The sequence below is a fragment of the Papio anubis genome, chromosome 14 (genome assembly GCF_008728515.1).
Source record: "Papio anubis isolate 15944 chromosome 14, Panubis1.0, whole genome shotgun sequence".
Classification (NCBI taxonomy): domain Eukaryota; kingdom Metazoa; phylum Chordata; class Mammalia; order Primates; family Cercopithecidae; genus Papio; species Papio anubis.
In genome coordinates, this window is record NC_044989.1 from 28,889,191 (window position 1) to 28,914,686 (window position 25,496).

The 25,496-nt window shown below is 42.4% G+C and overlaps 1 protein-coding gene, 1 long non-coding RNA gene and 1 other non-coding gene across 5 annotated transcripts in view; 1 reads left to right on the forward strand and 2 right to left on the reverse strand.

The window, feature by feature from the left end:
• Nucleotides 1-2,048: 2,048 nt before the first annotated feature.
• Nucleotides 2,049-4,580, reverse strand: LOC116270345. The gene is made up of 2 exons (XR_004178387.1): nucleotides 4,494-4,580; nucleotides 2,049-2,205 (listed from the first exon to the last, which is right to left on the reverse strand). It is a non-coding gene; the product is annotated as an uncharacterized LOC116270345 (long non-coding RNA).
• Nucleotides 4,578-25,339, reverse strand: PCARE. The gene is made up of 4 exons (XR_004178384.1): nucleotides 25,261-25,339; nucleotides 7,659-7,972; nucleotides 7,227-7,377; nucleotides 4,578-4,666 (listed from the first exon to the last, which is right to left on the reverse strand). It is a non-coding gene; the product is annotated as a photoreceptor cilium actin regulator (transcript).
• CLIP4 (CAP-Gly domain containing linker protein family member 4) overlaps nucleotides 8,049-25,496 on the forward strand; it is an 84,725-nt gene continuing 67,277 nt past the window's right edge. Inside the window, exon 1 of one of the 3 annotated variants that reach the window (XM_031655523.1) lies at nucleotides 8,049-8,315. The gene's annotated coding sequence lies outside the window, so the exon portion shown is untranslated. Of the gene's footprint in view, nucleotides 8,316-24,677; nucleotides 24,897-25,496 lie in introns of those variants that run through there. The other 2 variants (XM_031655528.1, XM_031655525.1) reach the window with 2 other exon arrangements.

A 25,496-nucleotide genomic window follows, 5' to 3' on the forward strand; every position in this document is an offset into this window, starting at 1 on the left:
TTCCCAGGCTGGTCTCAAACTCCTGAGCTCAAGCCATCCTCCTGCCTCAGCCTCCCAAAGTACTGGGACTATGAGCATGCACCACCATGCCTGGCCCCACGTTATATTTAGCTGTCATGTCTCAGCCTCCCCTTGGGTGTGACAGTTTGTAGATTTTCTTTGTTTTTGGTACCTTGTTTTGAGGAGTACTGGTTTAGGTATTTTACAGAATATTCCTCAGAATCTGTCTGATGTTCTCATGACTAGATTGGGATTCTGGGTTTTGGGGGACGATCACAGAGGTAGTATACCATTTTCATCACATATCAAGGGTGCATACTGTCAATGTGATTTGTGACTGTTGATATTGACGTTGATCCCTGGCTGTGCAGCATTTGTCCTGGTGCTCCCCTGTGAACTTCCTCCTCCCCCTCTCCATACTGTACTCTGTGGAAGTAAGTAGCTACTTCTGATACACGTATAATTGTGAAATGGTTAAATCAAGCTAATTAACATATTCATTACTTCACATATTGTGGTGAGAACATTTAAGATCTACCCTCTTAGCAATTCTGAACTATACGGTACATTATTAACTATAGTCAGCAGGTTGTACAATAGATCTATTGAACTTATTCATCCTAAGTGAAACTTTGTACTCTTTGACCAATATCTCCCCATTGTTCCCCTGGCAACCACCATTCTACTCCCTGCTTCTATGAGTGTGACTTTTTTTTTTTCTTTTGAGATGGAGTTTCACTCCAGCTCTGTCACCCAGGCTGGAGTACAGCAGTGTGATCTTGGCTCACTGCAACCTCCACCTCCCGGGTTCAAGCGATTCTCCTGCCTCAGCCTCCCGAGTAGCTGGGATTACAGGTATGCACAACTAGGATCATCTAATTTTTGTATTTTTAGTAGAGACAGGGTTTTGCCATGTTGGCCAGGCTGGTCTTGAACTTCTGACCTTAGGTGATCCACCCACCTCAGCCTCCCAAAGTGCTTGGATTACAGGAGTGAGCCACCCGGCCTGGTCTATGAATTTGACATTTTTTAAGACTCCACATATACGTGAGATCACACAGTATGTGTCTTTCTGTGCCTGGCTTGTTTTACTTAGGTTGATGTCTTCCAGTTTCATCCATGTTATCCTAAATTACAGGATTTCCTTTTTTTTTAAAGGTGAAAATAATATTTCAGTGTGCATATTTACCACATTTTCTATTTATCTAGTGTTGGACAGTTAGGTTGATTCTGTATTTTGGCTATTGTGAAAAATTCTGCAATGAATAGGCATACTGATTTCTTTCTTTCTTTCTTTTTTTTCTTTTAGCTGTGGGCTCAGGCTGGTCTCCAACTCCTGACCTTAGGTGATCTGCGTCAGCCTCCCAAAGCTCTTGGATTACAGGCATGAGCCACTGCACCCAGTCAGGCAGACTGATTTCAATTCCTTTGGATATATACTCAGTAAAGAGATGGCTGGATTGTACGGTAGTCCTCTTTTTAATTTTTTGAGAAATCTCCATACTGTTTTCTATAATGGCTGTACTAATTTACATTTCCATTAGCAATGTGCCAGGGTTCCCTTTTCTCCACAGCCTCACCAACACTTGTTATCTTTTGTCTTAATAATAGCCATTCTGACAGGTGGGTGGTGATACCTCGTTGTGGTTTCGATTTGCAGTTCCCTAATGATGAGTGATATTGAACATCTTTTCATTTGCCTGCTGGCCATTTGTATGTCTTCCTTTGAGAAATGTCTATTCCTGAATAGACTTATGCCCATTTTTTAATAGAGTCTTTTAAAATATTGTTTTAGGTCCTATGTATTTTAGATATTCCTTATCAGATGTATGGTTTGCAAATACAGCATTTCCTCTCGTTCTGTAGGTAGTCTCTTTACTCTGTTAATTTTTCCCTTTGCTGGACAAAAGCTTAATTTGATGCAACCCATTTGTCTATTTTTGCTTTTGTCACTCGTGGTTTTGGAGTCATATTCAAAAAATCATTGCCCAGACCAATGTTATGAAGCTTTCTCCTATTTCTTTCTAGTAGTTTTACAGCTTCAGGCCTTATGTTTAAATCTTTAATCCATTCTGAGTTGATTTTTATCTATGGTGTGAGATAAAGGTTCAATTTCATCCTTCTCCTGCTGCATGTGGGTAGCCAGCTTTCCCAGTATCATCTATCGAAGAAACTGTCTTCTCCACATGTGTGTTCTTAGCACCTCTGCAGAGAATCAATTGATGTTAATAAATAAATTCAGTCAAGTTGCAGGATACAAAATCAACATAGAAAAAGTAATAGGATTTCTATATACTCACAATGAACTATCAGAAAAAGAAATAAAACAATTCTACTTACAATGGCTTCAAAAAAAGTAAAATACTTTGGAATAAATTTAACCAAGGAGATGAAAGATCTGTACACTGAAAACTATAAAACGTTGATGAAAGAAATTGAAGACAGAAATGAAAGATATTCTGTGTTCATGGATTAGAACAATTAATATTATTAAAATGTTCATACTACCCAAAGTCATCGACAGATTCAATGCAATATCTATCAAAATTCTAATGTCATTCTTCACAGAAATAGAAAAAACAATCCTAAAATTCATATGGATCCACAAAAAGCCCTGAATACCTGAGGCAATTGAGTAAAAGGAACAAAGCTGGAGGTATCACACACTATCTGATTTCAAAATGTACTGTAAAGCTAAAGTAAGGTCCTGGCATAAAAACACACACATAGACTAATGGAACAGCATAGAGAGCTCAGAAGTAAATACCCTGATAAATTTATCTTCAGAAAGTTATTATTTTCTAAAGTTGAGTACCCATGATATGAGAGAACATGACTTGACTAGATTGAGTTTTATCTCTGAACCAGGAAACAGTGGACACATTTCAAGATGGGTAACTGTAAATTATGGCCTCTCTTAAGGATTTCTGGAGCTGGTTTTAATGTTTCAAAGAATCTCAAAATGGGCGGAGAGCAGAGGGTCAAGTGTGTAATCGCTGGCAGCCTTTTGGGAGGCTGAGGTGGGAGGATCACCTGAGCCCAGGAGTTCAAGACCAGCCTGGGCAACACGGCAAGACCCCATCTCTACAAAAATTTAAAAAGTTAGCTGAATGTGGTGGTGCACACCTGGAGTCCCAGCTACTTAAAAGGCTGAGGTGGGACGATCACGTGAGGCTGGGAGGTTGAGGCTGCAGTGAGTCATGATTATACCACTGTACTCCAGCCTTGGTGACATAGTGAGACCCTGTCTCAAAAACAAAACAAAAGGTGTGATTGTTAAGTAAAAAGACTAATTTTCTCACAATCTGTGTTAGTTTACTAGGGATGCCATAACAAAGTACTACAAACTGGGTAGTGTATGCAACAGAAATTTCTTTCTTTCCAGTTCTGGAAGCTGGAAGTCCAAGCTGTCAGTAGGGTTGATTTCTTCTGAGGGCATTCTTCCTTCCTTCCTTCCTTCTTCTCTCTCTCTCTGTCTCTCTTTCTTTCTCTCTCTCTCTCTTTCTCTCTTTCTTTGACAGAGTCTCACTCTGTCACTCAGGCTGGAGTGCAGTGGTGTGATCTAGGCTCACTGCAACCTCCGCCTCCCAGGTTCAAGCAATTCTCCAGCCTCAGCCTCCCGAGTGGCTGGGATTACAGGTGCCTGTCACCACGCCAGGCTAATTTTTTTGTATTTTTAGTAGAGACGAGGTTTCACCATATTGGCCAGGCTGGTCTCAAACTCCTGACCTCAAGTGATCCATCCTCCATGGTCTCCCAAAGTGCTGGAATTACAGGCATGAGCCACCATGTCCGGCCTCATATCATCTTGATATAGCAAAGGAGGACTGGTGTTCAGACACAAGAGGACTAGAGACTGTTGCCCATAGGTCTGAGTGGCACAGGAGGGCACCCACAATGTCCCAAAGCCTTCCTTGGGGAATGCGATTTAGCAGAGAGAGCGAGCCACTGGGAACCCAGGATAAGATGAGAACTGGGTCGGGACTGAGCTGTACTCTCAATGGAGAGAAGAAATGGGAGCCCCTCTTTGTGTTCCGTGGACCACCCAGTCCTCTTTCAAGAGAGCGCCTAACCTCTGTGATGCCCAGAGGCACACAGGACACATTAAGACCAAGAAGTGTGGACTTTTTGGATAAGCCATTGAGAGCTTAAATTCAATTCCAGAGTGGAGGGAGAGAGGGGGAAAAAAGGGAGAGAAAGAGAGTTTTAAACTGAATTGTGACTGCATTATAACCTGGAATTGACTAAGAAATGACTGAATTTGAATGAGTTTATCTGAAAGTGACTAGATTAAATTTTCTCTGAGGCAGAATGGAGGCTCAAGGCAGAAATTACACTCAATTATAAAAGAATAGAGAAAATTATATTTTTGCACACTCAAGTCAGTGACTGTGAAATTTGTACTGGCTCCAATAATTACAGGTGGCCAGGTGTCAGTCAAATCTCAAGAATAGACCAAGGGATTATTATGTGCTGTTCTTCTAAGTTATTACCTGATCTGTGGCTGTACCTCAAAAGGTCAACACAATGTCTTATCATCAGAAATCATGATGAAACCCATTCACATTTCTCTTCACTCCTGCTGTCAGAAAGCAGAACCAAGCCTTGTGAGGTGGAAAAGGTACATTTTTCAGAGTTCTGAGGAGGCCCAGGCCAGGTTATAAACCTATGACCAAAAGAGGGAAAGTAAGAAACTGTAGGTGATGCTGGATATCTTCTGCCTACCCCTGCAGACCACTGTCCACACCTCCCCACAATTCTTCTGGGAGGCATATCCCTGTTCATGGCATCGCTGGGGCTCCTGCCCTTGAGAGGCATTGCCAAGAAATCAGAGGAAGGGAGAGAGTGAGTCTGTTGACGGTGGAAGGTATCCAAGTTACCAGTGGCGAACCTGTACGGGTCTGCAGCAACCTTAGTTCTTGCCTCCTCAGATAAAAGAATTCGACTGAGGGGCAAAAGGTAGAAAAAGACACCAAGGCAAGTTTTAGGGCAGAGTGAAGTTTTATTAAAAAGCTTTAGAGTGAGCCGGGCATGGTGGCTCACACCTGTAATCCCAGCACTTTGGGAGGCCGAGGTGGGAGGATCACAAGGTCAGGAGATTGAGACCATCCTAGCTAACATGGTGAAACTCCGTCTCTACTAAAACTATAAAAAAATTAGCTGGGCGTGGCAGTGAGTGCCTAATCCCAGCTACTCGGGAGGCTGAGGCAGGAGAATCACTTAAACCTGGGAGGCGGAGGCTGCAGTGAGCTGAGATCACGCCACTGCACTCCAGCTTGGGTGACAGAGTGAGACTCCTTCTCAAAAACAACAACAAAAGTTTTAGAGCAGGAAAGAAAAGAAAGTATTCCTGGAGGAGGGCCAAGCGGGTGTCTTGGAGGACAGTGTCTCCTTTGACCTTGGACTAAAGGTTTTATATGTTGGCATACTCCCTGCATCTTGTGTCCCTTTTCCCTCGACTCTTCCTTTGGGGTGAGCTGCCGCTCTGCGTGGTGTCCTGCTAGCACTTGGGAGGCGGGCATGTGCAGTGTTTACCGGAATTGTACTCATGCTCACTCGCGGCATTCTTCCCTCTACCTGCGGGATGTGCCTGGAAAGTCTTGTATCAGTTAAGCGCTGCCTTTTGCCTCTTATTGCGCGTGCTGGAGCTCACTCGCCCGTCTCCTGAGATCTTATCAGGAAGCGGATGATCACCAGTTTCAGGTTTTTTCTATCTGTAGGGAGACTTCCTTTCCCTGGCGCTGACTGCGACTAATTATTATTTTAGATAGATAGTTAACAACCGCCTGACCATCACCTGATGGTTGCCTGACATTCTTGGTCAGGTGGAGCCTCTCCTGCTCTGCTCATGCCTGACCAGCTACCTACTGTAACAAGTCAGGATACCGATTCCTCTGTCCTCCCTGCCAGTCCCCACAGGCTGGCTGCAGCCCTCTCTGGAGGACCACAGCACCTATCAGGCAACGCCATTCCATACAGTCACCCTTTCTGGGCTCCAAAAATCACTCTCTCTCCTTGCTTTGAGGCTAGGGTAGTAACATACTTTTAATACTGCCCCAAAGTACTGCCCTTTTTATGAGGGTTTCCCTAAACTTTGCCCACACCCTTGACAATCATACTTTTATTAAACACTTTACTAATTAACTGCTGCGTCTCCTATAGTGTTCTTGGCTGATGCTTTGGAGACGGTTATATGCTATATAGCAAAGCCCTATGCCGTCTGCATGAACACAGGGAGTGGGCCATGTGAACACGTGTGCTCCAAACAACATGTTTTCTTCACAAAGCTGAGTCAAGAGCTGTGAGTGAGCAAGACTAATGATTTCTCAGGTGACATGCTTGCTTACTGTAGTACAGGTTCCAGAGTCTTTTGTGCATGATTCTGGTTGTATTCAAGATCTTTTAGCTCTTTAGGATCTTCAGCATAAATAGTAATTATTGCTATAGATGTGAAAAAAAAATGATAGCCTATAGAAAATTCTGGGTACTAAGGGGTTGGCTATTCCTTTTGAAACCAGAAGTGAACACGTCTAGGTTAAGGATTTCTATTAGGAAGGCAATGGCTGAGAATTCACATTCATATTGAAAGAGGGCAGGGAGAAGTCACTCATCATAGGCAATTTCTATTCTGTCAGCAGTGGTATTTCAATATAGACTGCGATCTCCCCAGCTCCTAGCCAATGGTTTCCTGTCTGAAGAAAGTCCCAGAGGTTCCAAGGCTCCCCTCGCCTCGATGTGCTCCACAGAGTGATACTTCCTAAATTTCTTGAATGTTCTTTATGCCATTAACACAATACTTTTTATTTTCAAACAGATATATGACCCTCTCAGGAGTTCGAGACCAGCCTGGCCAACATGGTGAAACCCCATCTCTACTAAAAATACAAAAAATTAGCCAGGGATGGTGGTGCATGCTTATAGTCCCAGCTACTCAGGAGGCGGAGGCAGGAGAATCGCTTGAACCAGGGAGGTGGAGGTTGCAGTGAGCTGAGATTGTGCCACTGTACTCCAACCTGGGTGACAGAGCAAGGCTCCATCTCAAAAAAAAGACAGAAACAAAAAACAGATATATGACCCTGATAACTGGAATTTTTTTTTTTTTTTTTTTTTTTTTTTTTTAGTGGAGCAGCTTCCTCCTAGAAATTACACAGTAATGGTTTGGTCAAAAAGGCTTGGAATTTATTAAGAGCTAGAGCCATGCACCATGTTTTGTGTGTCATACTCACTTTTTTAGTAGGGAGACCAGAAAAATGCCACCACGGGGTATTTTCAGCTAAAATGAATGAATTATCTTTCCAAAGACTTGCCACAAACCAAGAAGCTCTGGGCCTGGCATTGGACAGCAGTTCTTTCCTTGGGTGTGAAGCGATGGCTGATCTGTTTGCAGAAGAGAAAATCAACAAAGACCAGCGATTTGTACTGCCCTCCTCTGCTCCTTAGAGCATGTTAGAGAGCACGATTTCAAAACGCAGTGGAGCCACAGGTCCCTCATGAGTCAGAGAAACCCATGCAGCCTCGTCCTGGGTGATGTGGCAATTTGAGCAAAGATGGGAAGTGTTTTGCCCTCCTAAGCTGAGCCTCCGGTAGTGACCACTCCCGGCACCCAAAGGTGCTTTGTGACCTTTGATGGGCTGCTTGCTCCCTCCCTCTGTACTTACCATTCCGGATTCCACGACACGACATAAAGTTTGTGTCTCATAGACTCCACGACATCAGTGAAGCCTGTGTTTTAGAGATGCAATATCCGATTCTGGAAACAGCCTTTTCTTGGCCCACTTCAAGAAGTTGGACTAAGCTTCAGGAAAACTGATATAGAAGGAGCCCCAGATGGGGATGCAGGGTGACCCAGGTCCTTAACGACTTGACAGTGACTTTGAGAGAGTCTCCTCAAACTTCCTGGGCTACTTTGCTGTGAAGTGGAAGTCCAGGCCCCATTAATGTTTCTTCTTCCTCTGCTATTGCTGCTGGCAACCTATGAGGTAGGTGAAGAGTCATAATTAATAGCACCCGGCCCTTTAAATCTGGTCTCCATAGCACCTCCGCAATGCCATTATTGTGTATGTGCTGCCTATGGGGACGCTGGCTGGTGCTCTCAAAGGAGGACTCTAAGGGAGGCCTGCTGAAGCCTGCCACCACCACCAGGCTTTCTGTAATCGGATCTGCATAGGGGCCTCAGGGAGTGCAGCATGAAAACACCTATTTCCATGCACTCCCAACCAACACACTGAACAATCTATACTCTTGCTGAGAAAGACCCATGAGGGACTGAAAATTCTTTTTCTACGTGACACTGAGAAGACAGTCACATGGTTTGGGTAAGTCTCACTAAACAACCACTCTCCTGTCCACCCAGCCCTCTGAGGAAACTCATTTCTGCTAAGGCAGAGGTGAGTATCCTGAACACAGTGTATGAGACAGATGAGTATGGATTTCAGTAACTGGATATATACTGAGAGCCAATTTTGACATATTTTACAGGAATGCAACCTTTTGTATGTAATAGAATGATCAGAAAGTTCAGCACTCCAAACCTAAACGGAGTATTAAAAATGTTTCACAATTGACTTTTTTCCTTCTTACAATCAATGAATAGATGTTGCTACATTATTATGAATTAAAGCCTGTGGTTTACGTTAGGATTCACCTTTGTGTTTTATATTTGATGGGTTTTGACAAATGCATGATGTCATATGCCCACCCTTACAGTATCATACAGAAGAGTTTCACTGCCCTTAAAAGTCTCTTGTGCTCCATCTGGTCATCCTTCCCGCTCTCCTTCCCAGCTCTGACAACCACTGATCATTTTACGGTCTCCATAGTTTCACAAAGCTTTTTCAGACTGGCTTCTTCACTTAACAGTATGCACTTAAGTTTCCTCCGTTTGTTCGTGGCCTGATAGCTCATTACTTTTTATCGCTGACTAATATTCCCTTGTGTAGAGGTACTATGGTTTGTTCATTTGCCTATTGAAGAATGTCTTGGTTGTTTCCAATTTTGGCAATTATGAATAAAGCTGCTACTAACATTCATGTATAGGTTCTCGTGTGGACATAAGTTTTCATATCCCTTTGGTAAATGCCTGGGAGCATGATTGTTAGATCATATGGTAAGACTATGCTTAGCTTTGTAAGAGCTGCCAAGTGATATTTCAAAGTGGCCTTATCATTTTGCATTCCCACCAGCAATGAATGAGAGTTCCTGTTGCTCCACATCCTCACCAGCATTTGGTGGTGTTGGTGTTTAGGATTTTAGCTATTCTAATAGGTTTGTAATGGTATCTTATGGTTGTTTTAATCTGCAATTCCCTAATGACATATGATGTTAGCATCCTTTCACATACTTATTTGCTATCTGTATATCTTCTTTTGTGAGGTGTCTGTTGGGGTCCGCGTGTTTCCTAAACAAAGGAATGAACACACAAGACAACACAACACAAGACAAACATGGCGGCCGCCCCGAATGGCACGCTGTGCTTTATTTTATACAGTCGTTTGTGGAATGTTGCCAAGTCACAAGACACATTGTTGTTTTTCTGACCTTTCCCTGACTTTCTGGATTTTCAAGATGTTTACACATAAACAAGCCCCCAGGGTCTGCTGTTTGCAGCTGGCTCCTTTGTCCTCCCTGTTTGCAGGGAAGGAATGCCCTGCTTCGTTTGCAAGAGCAGGACTTATCGGGAACGCCTCGTTTGCGAGCACGTAGTCCTCTACAGGTGTCTGTTCAGATCTTTTGCCCATTTAAAAAATTGAATTTTCTTTTTAAATTTTAAGACTTCCTTGTATATTTTGGATAACAGCCTTTACCAGATATGTGTTTTGCAAAGATTATCTCCTAGTCTGTGGCTTGTCTTTTCATTGTCTTAACAGTACTTTTCACAGAACAGAATTGAAAAAATATAATGAAATTCAACTAGTCAATTTCTTTCATGAATTATGCCTTTGGTGTTGTATCTAAAAAGTCATAAGCAAACCTAAGGTCACTTTTTTTTCTATTGAATTGTCTTTGCTCCTGTGTTAATTATCTGTGGGCTATATTTGAGTGAGTGTATTTCTGAGCTTCTATTAGATTCCATTGATTTATTTGTGTATTCTTCTGCCAATTCCACAGTCTTGATGGTTGTAGCTTTGCAGTATATCTTTAAGCCTGTAGTGTCAGTCCTCTGACTTTGTTCTTTAAGATTGTGTTAGTTATTTTGAGTCTTTTGCCTTTCCACAGAAACTTCAGAATCAGTTTGTCAACATGTACAAAATAATTTGTTGGAATTTTGATTGGGATTGCGCTGAATCTACAGATCAGGCTGAGAAGAACTGTCATTTTAACATTATTGAGTCTTCCAGTCCACAAACATGAAATATCTCTCCATTTATTTAGATTTTCTTTGATTTATTTTATCAGAATTTTATTGTTTTCCTTATATACATTTTGAATATATTTTGTTAGATTTATACATAACTCTGTCTCTCTTTTTGGATGCTAATGTAAAATGTATTGTGTTTTAAATTAAATTCCTATTGTTAACTGCTGGTATATAGGAAAGCTACTGACTTAACATTTTATTTTATTTTAAATTTTAATCTATGTATTTATTTTGAGACTAGGTTATGATACTAGCAAATTTTTGTATTTTTTGTAGAGACAAGGTTTTTGCCATGTTGCCCAGGCTGGTCTCAAACTCCTGGGCTCAAGTGATCTGCCCACTCTGGCCTCCCAAAATTCTGGGATTATGGGCATGAGCCACCATGCCTAGCCACAATTGACTTTTGTATATCAGTCTACCTTTTAAATCTCTTCTTTGCCTTTTTCTTTCATTGATTTCTTATGTCTCTTGAAAGAGAAAATACTCAGGGTTTGGAAAAAAATATGAAATTAAATATTTAAAAAATTAATAGACTTTAAGTTTCTAGAAAATCGAGCCAACAGTATGGAGAATCCCTATGTGCCCCTCAACAGTTCCCTCTACTATTAATCTCTTCCATTAGTGTGATACATTTGTTGCAAATTTAAAATTTAAGTTTAATGCAGTAAGCAGATATTGAGTGCTTTTAGACATGCACAAGAAATGTTCCCTGCCCCCATGAAGTTCACAATCCCACTGAGAAGGTGGGAAAAAAATGCTGTCATGTGAGTAATGACTACAAAATAGTGCACAGTTTGGTTTTAACGTGTGTCCTCCTCAGCAAGGAGGAAGGCTCTGGAAGTGAGGTAGGAATGGGAGAGGTGCAGGTAGATTACAGGCAAAGTCCAAGCAGAAGGAAAGGCCTGTGCAAGGTTACAGAGGCAGGAATGATAGAGGGAGGGGATTTATCACATATCACATTGGGCAGAGGTGGGAAGTGACTTTGAAGAGCAAACAGGACAGGGTCATTGTATTAGGGTGCTTTAGAGGGATAGAACTAATAGGATAAATGAAGGGGAGTTTATTAGGAGAGTTGACTCACGTGATCACAATAGACAGTCTGCAAGCTGAGGAACAAGGAAGCCAGTCTGAGTCCCAAAACCTGAAAAGTAGGAAAGCCAGCCAGGTGCAGTGGTTCACACCCGTAATTCCAGTGCTTTGGGAGGCCGAGGCAGGCAGATCACCTGAGATAGGAGTTTGAGACCAGAATGGCTGACATGGTGAAACCCTGTCTTTACTAAAAATACAAAAATTAGCCAGGTGTGGTGGTGCATGCCTGTAATCCCAGCTACTCTGGAGGCTGAGGCAGGAGAATCGCTTGAACCCGGGAGGCAGAGGTTGCAGTGAGCCGAGATTGTGTCACTGCACTCCAGCCGGGACAACAGGATTTTTTTTTTTTTTTAAAAAAAGCAAAGCAAAGAAAAAATAAGTAAAAAGAAGAAAAAGGAGGGAAACTGATAGTACAGCCTTCAGTCTGTAGCCAAGCCCAAGGGCCCCTGGCAAATCACTGCTGTAAGTCCAAGAATCCAAAAGCTGAAGAAGCCAGAGTCTAATGTTCAAGGGCAGGAAGCATCCAGCATGGGGGAAATGATGGAGCCCAGAAAACTTAGCCAGTTTAGTCTTTCCATGTTCTTCTGCCTGCTTTTATTCTGGTTGTGCTGGCAGCTGATTAGATGGTGCCCACCTGAACTGAGAGTGGGTCTGCCTCTCCCAGCCCATGGACTCAAATGTTAATCTCCTTTGACAACACCCTCACTGACACACCCAGGAATAATACTTTGCATCCTTTAATCCAATCAGGTTGACACTCAGTATTAACCATCACAGTCCTTCATGTTGCTGTGAGGAATCAAAACTTGATAAGGGGCTTACAGTTGAGTTTCTGAGCAGATCTTTAGGATCTGGTTTTCCCAGGACCATTGGTGTTTGGCTTCACATATATCTCAAGGCAGATACTCTGCACCATTTGCTTCTTTGAATCAAAATTGAAGGCTCATGCCAAGGAGAAGCACTGCATTTCTGGGGGAAAGCTACCAAATGGTTACCCCGGCTTTTTCATTTGCCACAAGGGTAGAATTTTGTGTATGCACAAAGGAAGAAAGCAAACAGCTTAGGAGGTCACAAATAGCAACACGGGCCCTACAGGGAAATTGCCCTGAGTTCTCCAAGCGCGTTGCCTGGGTTGAACTCACTCTCCTTGAAGGCCTTTGTCATTTCTGGTGGTCAGGAAAACCCTGTGGGGTCTCTAAGGGAGGAAAGCAATGAGGGAACTGAATGAACCCTATTGCTTTAATCGCTTCTCACTACTAGGGGAAGAGCAAGGAGGGCATAGAATTTTTCTTTCTTGGTCTTAGTTACCTTATCTCAACAGGCCTCTCTAGATTTACATGGAATTGCTTATTCGTGTCATCAGTGAGACTGCAGGGACACGAGAAAGTTTTGTTAGTGAAAGGACATATACACAACTTTGGTCACACCTGCCCTACAAACATCACCTGCCTTCACAATCTCTCTAGGCATCTGCCCCTTCTCTGTTGTTTTTTTGCCCCCACCCCTACTGTTGCCACCCGAGTTCAGGCTGCCCGCTTGACTGCAAGAGTGCAAGAGCAGCCACAAACTCCCTGGCTCTTGTCCCTCTCACAGTCACTGTGTTCAAAACATCAGAGGCAGCTTAGATCCATTCTTTTCCCACACAGTGTCTCATTCCTTCTCTGAAGCACCACTTCCTTTATTTATTTTTTATTTTTTTGAGACAGAGTCTTGCTCTGTCTCCCAGGCTGGAATGCAGTGGCACTATCTCGGCTCACTGCAACCTCCGCCTCCTGGGTTCAAGTGATTCTCCTGTCTTAGCCTCCTGAGTAGCTGGGATTCCAGGTGCCCACCACCATGCCCGGCTAATTTTTGTATTTTTAGTAGAGACAGGGTTTTGCCATGTTGGCCAGGCTGGTCACGAACTCCTGACCTCAAGTGATCTGCCCACCTCGGCTTCCCAAAGTGCTGGGACTACAGGCGTGAGCCACTGCACCCTGCGCACCATTTCCTTTTGGTTCCTACCCTGCCCCAGGACCTCAGAACCTTCCCTGAAACTCCCCCATATATTCTGCATCAAGTCTGGACTCTTGGGCCTGGATTTCAAGGTGTTCCCTCTCAAAACCTACCAGCCTGTCCCATGCCTTAGTCCGCTGTTGCTCATTTTACCCTGGGCCTGGCATTTTTTCCTCCTCCTCCCTCCAAAGAATAATTTAAGTTCTACCTTCTCTATACAGGGTTACCACTTTGAGCACATAAAATATCAGATAGTTGGTTAAATTTTAATTTCAGATAATTAAAAGTTTAAAAATATAGGACATATACTAAAAATTATTATTTATATAAAATTTAAATTTAACCTATATTTTACCTGTCAACCTTATGTCTACAAAGCCTGTTCTTAATGACCCAATTTTCTCTGATCTCCTTTTTTTCAGTTTCTAAAACACCCGATTTAGTCTTTAATTCAGTATTTCATTCTATGCTATCTTATACTTATTAATTATATACACAATATTAACACTTATTGAGCAATTATTCAACATCAGGCACTGTGCTAAATTCTTTTCATACCGTAACTTACATTCTTACAAGATTCATGACGAAGTAAGTACTACTATAATACCCATTTCATAAATGAGGGAGCTGAGTCTTTGAGAGGTTATTTTATTTATTTAAGGTTCCAAAGCTAATTAAGAACTTGAATGTTGATCTGTCTACAGGGTGACCAACTTGTTTCAGTTTTCATGGCACTGCTCTGTTTTGTGTGTTTGTTTTTGTTTATTTTTTGAGATGGAGTTTTGCTCCTGTCACCCAAGCTGGAGTGCAATGGCTTGATCTCAGCTCACTGCAACCTCCGCTTCCTGGGTTCAAGCCATTCTCCTGCCTCAGACTCCAGAGTAGCTGGGATTACAGGCACCCGCCACCAGACCCAGCTAATTTTTTTTTATTTTTAGTAGAGACGGGGTTTCACTATGTTGGCCAGGCTGGCCTCAAACTCCTAACCTCAGGCAATCCACCCGCCTTGGCTTCCCAAAGTGCTGGGATTACAGGTATGAGCCACCACACCCCGCCAGCACTGCTCTGTTTTTAAACTGAGTCCCACATCCCAGGAACCCCCTCAGTCCTGGGCAAGCCGTAACGTCTGACTTTAACATTGGGATTCTATCTTCTCATTTTTCATGGGTTTTAATTGTGTTCTCTCAGCTAGACTATGGACTCCCTAAGGAAAGGGACACGTCTTATGGTATTTACTCATACTAAGAATTACTCAGTAAGTGCTTGACAAGTTAGCAGTAGGAAGTCCCTTTACAGGCAAAATCTCTTTTCTAGGGTCTCTTTGTCTTTGTTTATTTGTTTTTGCTTTTGTTTTGAGACAGGGTCTCACTCTGTCACCCAGGCTGGAGTGCAATGGTGAGATCTTGTCTCATAGCAACCACCACCTCCTGGGCTCAAGTGATCCTCCAGCCTCAACCTCCTGAGTAGCTGGGACTACAGACACATGCCACCATGCCCAGCTGATCTTTTTTTTTTTGGTAGCAACAGGGTTTTGCTATGTTGCCCAGGCTGGTCTCAAACTCCTGTGCTCAAGTATCCACCTGCCTCAGCCTCCCAAAGTGCTGGGATTACAGATGTGAGCCACCGTGCCCAGCCTCTGGGGTCTCTTTGGATTGTAGGAGCTGAGGACTGTGTGGAGCTCATGCTTGGGAGTGGCCAATCTCAGATTCAGCTGAGACCTGAGGATGACTAGAGGCCTTTGCAATAGAGGCACACACGTTTTCATGATGCCACTGAATTCTGCTTGCAAAGATGCTAGGCAATTGCTATGAGCAACAATGCCTCTCAATTGCTGAAAATGCAGCTGCCTGGTAGGTAGGTGTGTGGTGTATCACTTGACAAGCTGAGCCTTGAGAGGCATCCTGCTGTGAAGTCTGAGTTAGGGTATGGGTGAGGCTGGAGAAACAGAAGCCAGGGTGCTCGGAGGAGCAGGGTGCAAGTGCGCAGCAAGCCAGTCAGCACCTTGCTGGACGGGACAGCACTCTAGGAAGCCGTGTAGCTGTTGTTTCTTTGCTGGGACTCCACTTTTGTCCAGTGGGCATGTATCCAAAAGATTATATATTATTACATTATTATATAATAACCAAGTGGTTAAAATGATGATATGTGGGTGTTGTTAGGCTGCAATGTGTTTAATGAGGTGTGATAGGAAAGGCAGAAACAACAGATTTCCGTCCCCCAAGGGTGTGTGGCTAACTTGTCTCAACTTCATTTTAAATGCAGGTTGGTATTGAGCACACATTAAATATAAGAACTTTTTTTTTTTTGTAAAGAAGTCATTTGTAAAAAATCATTTGCTATTTTAAAGAAATCTAAGTTGAATTGGTAAAAGAATCTCAAGGTAACTGTCTTTTCTGTTGCTAAATCTTACTTCAAAGTGCTTGAAGTTTGTTTGTTTTTTTTTTTGGAGACAGTCTTGCTCTGTCGCCTAGGCTGGAGTGCAGTGGCACAATCTCGCATCACTGCAAGCTCCGCCTCCTGGGTCCACGCCATTCTCCTGCCTCCATGCCATTCTCCTGCCTCACCACGCCGGCTAATTTTTTGTATTTTTAGTAGAGACGGGGTTTCACCGTGTTAGCCAAGACAGTCTTGATCTTCTGACCTCATGATCCGCCCGCCTTGGCCTCCCAAAGTGCTGAGATTACAGGCGTGAGCCACCGCGCCCGGCCTGAAGTTTTTTTATATGCTTTTAATGTTCAGGTTTTTTCTTTAAGAGAATGTGTAACAGACCTGGGGCACAAAGGTTAGGCAGGAGTTTCCATTTTGAACCTTGCTGACAGACTCCTCAGTCTTTCTCTCTTTAGAAACTCATGCTGGCTTTTCCTTGTCCCCAGATGACAGCCTCTCCACCTCAGTGTGACATTCAAGGCTATTTCTGGCCTAGTCTGGCTCCAGCCTGCCTTTCCAGCTCATCTCCTGCCAGTGTCTTACCATGGGTCTACTCCAGCTAGACTGCTAGGGACTAAATGTTTGTGTACCCCCAAATCATGTTGAAACCTAGTCCCCATTGTGAGGGGCCTTTGGAATTAAGTGTCTTTATAAAAGAGACTTCAGAGAGCTCCTTTTTCCTTCCCCCATGTGAGGCTACACTGAGAAATGGCTGTCTATGCACCAGGCAGAGGGCCCTTGCCAGCCACTGAATCTGCCAGTGCCTTGATCTTGGGCTTCCCAGAGTCTAGAACCATGAGAAATAAACCTCTGTTGTTTATAAGCCACTTGGTCTATGGTATTCCGTGATAGCAGCCTGAATGGACTGACACAGACAGGCTCTTCGATTACCATCATCTAAATACACACTGAACTCTTCGGCCTCTTAATATTTTGTTCTTGCAAGGTATTGTGGTTTAGCATTTAATCTATGCTTGTTTGTTTTTTGAGACGGAGCATTTAATCTTTGGATCTAGACTGCACGGGCTGAAATCTTGGTTCTTCTATTTACTATGTGATCTTGGATAAGTTACTTAACTGCTCTATGACCTGATTTCTCCAACTGGAAAAAAATGAAACCAAAATGATATTTACCTTATAGGAGTCAAAGAATGAAAGTACTTAGAACAACGCACATCACATAGTTTAAGTACTCAGTAAATGCTAGCTCCTTATTTCCATAATTAGATCTCATCACCCTCCTCACTTAGCTCAAAATATGTCTTTTCCTTGAAGACTCTCCTGACCACCCCATCCTGCAATGTGTTTTCCATCTTGAGAAATCCCAGTACTGGCACTGTTCTTTGGTGGGTGGGTGGTTTCTGTTCTCATGCTTGTGTCTTATGATCACAGCTATTCATTGAGCACTCACTTTGAGTCAGGCTTGTATGACTCTTGGAGGCAGGTATTCCTTATCTCACTTTACAGAGGAACCAACTGAGGCTCAGGGAGGTTAAGCGGCTTGCTAGGGTTGCAGAGAGAGGTGATTCTGGGGTTCCAATTCAGGTTCCCCACCCCTTGCAACCATGACGCTCTCTATTTTACTAGGAAACAGGGAGTGAATCTTGCACTTGATTCCAGCTTCCATACTGCTTTTCAAGTAGAAGGTACTCAACATATTGCTGATGATTTGATGGGTCAGTATGCAAACTGTTGCCCTTGTAAGTGCCACCCAGTGCCTTCTGGTTGTGATGATCTTGATGATGATAAAGATATTGCATGATATATTTTGATGGACCTTAAAAAGTTAGACAATAGCTTATTCTTCTTGTGTTGAACTCGATGTGAATTCAAAAAGCAATTCTCATTTATTTTTTACCTTGACTATCCCCTGCTGTTTCAAATATGATTAGGTGGGGAATGTCAGAAACAATCTTATTATGAATGCCGCTTTTGTCACAAAGGAGACTTTCTCATGACTTAGTACCAGCTAATTAGTCTGTCAGTGGCTTTCTTTGGCGAGGTGAGTCATCTGATCCATTGTTGACAAGGTGCAAGCTACTTTCTCCCTACTCTGTGGCAGCTCCAGTGGGTCTGACATTTTCTCAACTCCTAATCAAGATGTTATTAAAGCTTCTGATGGTTTACAGCAGCCAACTGGGATAAGAGTGGATTGGTTTTGTAAACAGCTGTCGGGAAGACAACTCAGTGGTACTTTAGTAATATGTAAACACCTCAGATTTTCCTGTGCGTGTGCATGTGATACACAGGCAGCTTCTGTGTGATTTCTAAATTCCTGGGACATGATAGTCTATCTTTTTAAAATTTTTTAAAATTTTTATTTATTTATTTATTTTGATGGAGTCTTGCTCTGTCGCCCAGGCTGGAGTGCAGTGGCGCAATCTTGGCTCACTGCAAGCTCCGCCTCCTGGGTTCACGCCGTTCTGCCTCAGCCTTCTGAGTAGCTGGGACTACAGGTGCCTGTCACCACGCCCTGCTAATTTTTTTGTATTTTTTAGTCGAGACGGGGTTTCACCATTTTGGTCAGTCTGGTCTCAAACTCCTGACCTTGTGATCCACCTGCCTCAGCTTTCCAAAGTGCTGGCATTATAGGCATGAGCCACCGCGCCTGGCTGAGACTGAAATTTTTTTTAGAGATGGGGTCTCACTATGCTGCCCAGGCTGGAGTGCAGTGGCTATTCACAGGCACAGTCACAGCTCACTACATCCTCTATCTCCTGGGCTCAAGTGAGCCTCCTGTCTCAGCCTCCCAAGTAGCTGAGACTACAAGCACATGCTGCTGCACCTGACTCTGAGACTGAAATCTTGAAAAACCCTGGCCCATTCAATGAACACACATTTACTGAATTAGTACTATGTGCTAGATACTATTCTAGGTACTTAGGATATAGCAGTGACAGAACTAGATGGCAATTCCTGCCCTCTTGGAGTTTCTTTCTTTCTTTCTTTTTAAAAAAGCTTTCTATTATGGAAAACATTTCAAATTGCTAAAAAGAAGAAAGAATAATATACAGTAGTCCCCCACCTCCTTATCCACAGGGGATATGTTCTAAGATTCCCAGTGGATGCCGGAACCAAATCCTATATGTACTATGTTTTTTCCTAAACTTGCATACCTATGATAAAGTTTAATTTGTAAATTAGGCACAGGAAGAGATTAATAATAACTAATGATGAAATATAACAATTTTACCAGCATCACTACTTTTGTGCTTTGTGACCATCATTAAGCAGAACAGGAGTTACTTGAACACAAGCACTGTGATGGCTTGACAGTCGATCTGATCACTGGGCTGGCTACTAACTGACTAATAGATAAGGAGCATGTACAGTGTGGAGGCCCTGGACAAAGGGATGATTCAGATCCCAGGCAGGAGGGAGCAGGATGGTGTGAGATTTCATCATGCTACTGAGAATGGTGTGCAATTTAAAACTTATGAATTATTTACTTCTGGAATTTTCCACTTAATATTTTCAGACCATAGTTGATGGCAGGTAACTAAAACTACAGAAAGTGAAACTGCCAGTAAGAGAAGACTACTGTACCCACCATTCAGCTTTAATAATGATCAATATTTTATCATCCTTTTTACATCTATCCCTCCACCACACACTTATTTTTAAGGGAGTGCTTTAAAGCAAATCCCTCAAACATTTTTCATATATACTTCAGTATGGATGTCTAACACACAAGAATTTTTAATAGAAACATGACCATCATGTCATGATCATCATACCTCCCAAAATGAACACAATTGTAAAATATAATTTAAAATCCAGTCCAGGTTAAATTTCCCCCATTTGTCTCAGAAATATTTTCATATTTGTTTGTCTGAATCCAGATCCAAAGGAAGTCTGGACATTGCAGGCTGTGGATGGAGCTCTCATGTCTCTTCCGGTCTATAACCATTCCCCTCAGCTACTTTTTGGTTGTCAGAATTGGGCTATTTGCTCTGTTAGAAATTCCTACATTTTGGCCTTGGACGATTGCATTCTCATGGTGTTTTTAAAAAATGATTTTTATTATGCTTACATTTTCTATAAAATAATAGTTATTTCTAGAGGCTTGGTCAGAGTCAGTTTCAGTGGTGGGTGCTGGGAAGATTGTTGGACTGACATCCTTATGGTAACTGGCTTATGCTATTTTTGTGCCGAAGATGCTTCTAGAGGTGTCTTATTGGTCCAAAATTTGGGGGGGTGGCTGGTATCCAAAACTTAGTTCTTGTGCCACAGTGGCAGTTTTCATCCTGATGCCGTAACATTCCTTTCATTCCATCTTCCTTTATGTAGGCTTTAAGAAGACTTACTTTATTTTTAAAAAAGTTAAAAATTAATACATAATAATTGCATATATTCATGAGGTACACAGTGATGTTGCAACACATATAATGTATAGTGATCATATCACAGTCATTAGCATATCCATCATCTCATTCACTGTTTCTTTGTGTTGAGAACATTCAATATCCTTCTTGTAGCTATTTGAAACCATATAATATATTATTGTTAACTATAGTTATCCTACAGAGTTATAGAGCACTAGAGCATATGCCTCCAATCTAGCTGTAATTATAAAGAAGACTTTGCATCATGTGATGTCTGCGAGTGGCAGCAACTGGAGGGTCTGGGGAGCAGGGCCCCATGTAGGAACATGCAAATTCCTTTGTTAGTATCTTCTCAGGAAGTAGGGCTAAGAAAAGGGAAAATAAATTTATGGAATAGGGCCAGGCCTGATAGCTCATGCCTGTAATCCAGCACTTTGGGAGGCCGAGGTGGGCGGATCACTTGAGGTCAGGAGTTCAAGACCAGCATGGCTGTCATGGCGAAACCACGTCTCTACTAAAAATACAAAAATTAGCCAGCCATGGTGGTGTGCATCTGTAATCCCAGTTACTCAGGAGGCTGAGGCAGGAGATTCGCTTGAACCGAGGAGGCGGAGGTTGCAGTGAGCTGAGATTGTGCCACTGCATTCCAGCCTGGGTGACAGAACAAGATTCTGTCTCAAAAAAAAAAAAAAAAGAATAAACATAGAATAGCATGAAACTAAGCTAGGTCAATTGAATTGAAATATGTGAGGGGGTCTTTAGGGTTTAATGTTGCAAAAGGTATCTAGGTGATTCTAATGTACAACCATGAACGCGAAACCCCATTCAGATAATAAGGCTCGTGTGGCTCAGTGGAGTCCTCTTCAGTTTGTGGTCTACTTCAGCAGGCAGTCCCCACCTGCAACCTTGACAAAGGAGACAGATTGGAGGAGGGCAAGCCCAGGTAGAAGCAGTAGGAGGTTCCTGGGGTCTCCAGTGGCTACTGATTTGTAAGGATTTCTATGGTACGTGAATTTACTCAATAAATGATATCATAAACTTTTTGAAGAATGAAGACAGGGAGTTTGGTTTGGAGAATCCAGAAATATGATAGGAAGAAAGGATGACTCCAGTGAGTAAAAAGAAGAATAGTTGCCATTTACTGACATAGGGAAGGTTATGGAGAAGGGTTCCATTTTGAACATGTTCTATTTGTGATATGTAATGTATGCTGTAGAATGGATGTTGAGTAGGCAGTTGGATATACATCTGAGGTTCAGGGCTGGAGATAGAAATTTGGGAATCATGAAAACAGAGATGATATTTGTTTATTTATTATTATTATTTGAGATGGAGTCTCACTCTGTCCCCTAGGCTGGAGTGCCGTGGCATGATCTCAGCTCACTGCAACTTCCACCTCCCGAGTTCCAGCAAGAAACTGACTTCCTGGAAACTGCATGAAGAAAGTGCTTATAGAACCATTGTAAGGGTTTCTCTGAGGCATATCCAGGAGGGTGATTGCTGAGTCATAAATCACACTGCTAATTTTTTTCACTAAACACTGCCAGGTTGATCTGCAGAATATATTTACCAGTTTAAATTCCCATCAGCAGTGGATCTTTCCCCACATCTTTGCCAATATTTAGGATTATCTTTCTGATTTTTGCCGTGCTGGTGGGTAAAGCAGTGGTGTGTTGAAAACAGTTCATGAGAGCTGATAAAGCACATTTTTTCCCAACTTCTTTGGTGACCTTGAACTACACTGGTAGCTGGAAACTGGCAGTACCCAGAGTATTTGCACCAAGGAAATTGGCAAACACTGTACATTAGGACTTTTCCTTCCCTGGAGAGCTGGTTTTAAAACATAGACCAGCATATTGGTAGCTATGGGGTGTGTCACACTCTTTATATTCCCACTCTCTGATTACGAGTGGGGTTGAGCATCTCTTTAATGCTTACTTGCCATTCTGGCTTTTCCTTCTGTGAATTGCCTATTCTTATACTTTTTGCATTGTTATATTGGCTTTAAAAAATATTTTATATTGACTTCTTTTTGATTTGTGAAAAGTTCCTCATGCATTTCAGATATTAATCCCTAGTTGCTTTTGAACATACCACATGTCTTCTTCCAATCTGTTAGCCATCTGTTAATTTTTTCTATGGTATTCTTAAGAGAACCCGTAATTGTGATGCAGTCAAGTCCTACAATTTTTTTTGCTTCAAGGATTGTGCTTTTGCAAACCTGTTTTACGAAGTAAATTCCTAACCCACATTATAGAGATAGTCTCCTGCATTTTCTTTTGTATCATATGTAGGTCTTCCATTTATCTGGAGTTCACCTTTGTATATGGTACAACATGGGGCTCCCAATTTTATTTTTTCTTGATAAATTAAAGCCAGTTTCCCCAATGCCATCTTCTAAATAATTGATATTTTTCTCATTGATCTGTGGTACCACCTTTGTGTAAATGGAGGTCCCATTTATACATGGGTCTGCTCCCGAGTTCTTCATTCTGTTTCCTATTTGCTCTACGTATTCCTATACCAGTACCATAATATTTTTATTACTGTGTGGCAATGACATAATATCTGGCATGGCAGGTCTCCTCTGGTTTTTCAAAATTGACTTCACTGTTTAAAATGTATTTCTCCTTATATATTTTATAAGTTTGTTGAGTTCTCAAAAAATTTAGTTTCTGCTGGAATTTTGGTTGTGATAACATTTACTTTGGAGACTAAATGGATATTTTTACAATGTAAAGTCATCCTATCCATGCTATATCTCTTCACTTATTCAATCTTTTATGTCCTTAAATTGAGTTTTAAAATTTTCTCCTTAAAGTTCTTGCAAGTTGTTGGGTTAATTCCTGGATACTATGCTTTAGAGTTTGTTAAACTTTATTGTTATTGTGAATGGTTTCTTATTGTCTGTTACATTTCCCAGTTGCTTACTGCTGATGTAGACAAAACTATTGATTTTTAGAAACTGATCTTGTACTTGGCAACCTTGCTGAGCTAACATTACTTCTAATACTTTGTTGATTCTGTTAGGCTTTTGATGCTGATGATCATATCTGTAAATATCGCAGACAGGAAGATTTTAGGGACTCTGCCCAGTGCTCTGATCTTTTGCATTTAAGCACTTCTACTAGTTGAACTCCAATCCGGTGCCCCAATTCTGACAGTTGGGTGTCTCTCACGGTCCTAAGGGCTAGGCCCCCTATACACTCACAATTTAGAAACTGATGATATTCTACCCCATATCCAGTCCATGTAAAAGCAGTGACCTTGTCTTTTGCTATTTCCTCTAACCCTTTTATCATGGTGGGGGTCCTGAAAGCTGCTGACAGATCTCCTGCTGCCGAGTGTCTGAATTTCTGCATGCTGCTCTATGCAGCCATTCTGGGTGTTTAATGCCCCCAAAGACAGCCTGTGTAGGTTAGCAAAGTAGTGAATCAACACAGGCCTTCAGATCAGACAGACTTAGGTTTGAATCTTATTTCTGCCCCTGGCTACATGGAGCAAGTCACGCAGCCTCCCAGAGTCTGTTTCTTCATTTGTAAAGTGAAGACAAGTAAGCTCTCCATAGGCCAAGTGCCTTTACAGTGGTCAGTGAGTAATGCCCCTTCTCCACACCGTGATGTTGACCAGTAAGTCGATCACCTCCTGACACTGTGGATTATTGCTACACTTTTCAGGAACTTTGTGTCTCCAGATATAATTGAATCTCAGCAGCTACAGTTGGTCCACATCCCCATGTGCCTTCCCACCCCAATGAATAGTTCAAGTTCCAAGTTCTGGCCGCGTATCATTGTCCAGTCTCACTCTTGTTAACTGGGCAATACCTGGTTCTAAAGCTTGTATGTCATGAGGTACTCTAGAAAGCATGACTCTAACGAGCACTTGCATTCTTGGTGATGGTGTAAAGGAGTAACGTCAGATTTTTGAACAAAGGCCACTAAGTGAGTGGGAGACTCTGGTGGCTTGGTATCCTGGGAATTTGCCTATGTATTCCGGTGTTTGGGTGTAGCAGATAAAGCCAGTGGCCTGACTGGTTCTAACAGAGATCTTTATTATAGCTAATAACAACTCGGCCATGCCTTGTCACTGACTAATAGTGGTATTTCAGAGGGATAATTTAAATCACCAGTAAAAGTGAACTGTATACCTTTGGAAACTTCACCAATAGCTCCTCTGTTACACACAGATCTTTATGACTTTCTGAGGTTCAGTGACAATCGGCCTCATTTATAGGTGCTTGAAGCCAACCAAGGGCAGATTGCCTTTCTTCTTTTAACCAGCTAAAGAGATGGGTGGGTCAGACAAGAAGAGGGTGTGATGAAAGCAGGGAAAGGGAGGCGGACTCTTCAGAGGGAGGAGGAAGTATCTGTGTTACACATTATCTCTGAGAGCACTCACAGATGCTGAGCCTGCAGAGACAGAGAAACTGGCAGCTGACCAGGGTTGGGGATGGTCATGTATTTAAATATTGTGGGTTTTAGTCAACAGTGTGCTCCACCCGATTCAACAATGTGATGTGACTGCTCCTAGCAACTATTTTGATATGGTGAATTTTTGTTAACACAAGCATAGGACCTAAGAAGAGGTGGCAGTCTCTTTCCTCTCCGCACTTGGCAGGCCACCCACTCATTCCTGATAATCACATTTAAGAGAGCTCTGGACAAGCTGGGATGCATCCAAGAGAATCCCTCAACATGCTGGTGAGTGGGATTGTGACCATGTCATATCAGGAGTAGCTTAAGGGATAGGTAATGCGTGTCTTGGATAAATTGGAGTCAGACTTAAGAATTCCCAGGGCAGAAACAAAATCCAATGATGGGGAGATGCAGGGAGCTGGATTTTAGCTTCTAAGATAGAAAGAAATTTTCCAAAAGGCTGATCAAAGATTAAATGACTGCCTTAAAAGGTAATGAGCTCCTTGTTACACCGCGAGGCGTTAAACCACCGCTTGGTGGGAAGACACTGTAAGGGAGGATTCAAGCAACTGGGAAGGGGGCTTTTCCCAGCCCATGGAATCAATGATTCTAACAGGAAAAGATGCTCTGGGGTGAGGTGAGCGCTTACCTCTGCTCTTGCAGAGACAATGACAGACGTTCGTTCAACATCTGTTCCTGCTAGGCACTGTGCGCACTGAACACAGAAGTACAGCCTCTATGAAGCAGCCGCTGTAGGCCTCAGAGACAGCTGATACGATGTAACTGTTGACTCCATGTTTCAAACCTCGGCCATGGTCTTACTAGGTCTCCTCATTAAGGGGACTTACTATGTATCCAGTAACGCTTTCTTGCTACCAGATGACA